Here is a 201-nt window from a genome sequence, read left to right on the forward strand (position 1 = left end):
TTTTTTTTTTTTTAACTTTTTATTGTGATTTGAGTGAAAGTTTACAGGGCAGATTCATTTTCCTTTCAATAGTTCATACACATTTTGTTTCATGACTTTGACTTCAATCCCCATAAAGTAACAGCTCTCTTCTTTACTGTGTCCTTATCTATGCATTTCTGCCTTCTGAGCCTCCTCCCTGCATAAGTGTTGCCTTTCTGC

This window comes from Orycteropus afer, unplaced genomic scaffold (assembly GCF_000298275.1).
Source record: "Orycteropus afer afer isolate SDZICR_OR568_19922 unplaced genomic scaffold, OryAfe1.0 scaffold00376, whole genome shotgun sequence".
Lineage (NCBI taxonomy): Eukaryota > Metazoa > Chordata > Mammalia > Tubulidentata > Orycteropodidae > Orycteropus > Orycteropus afer.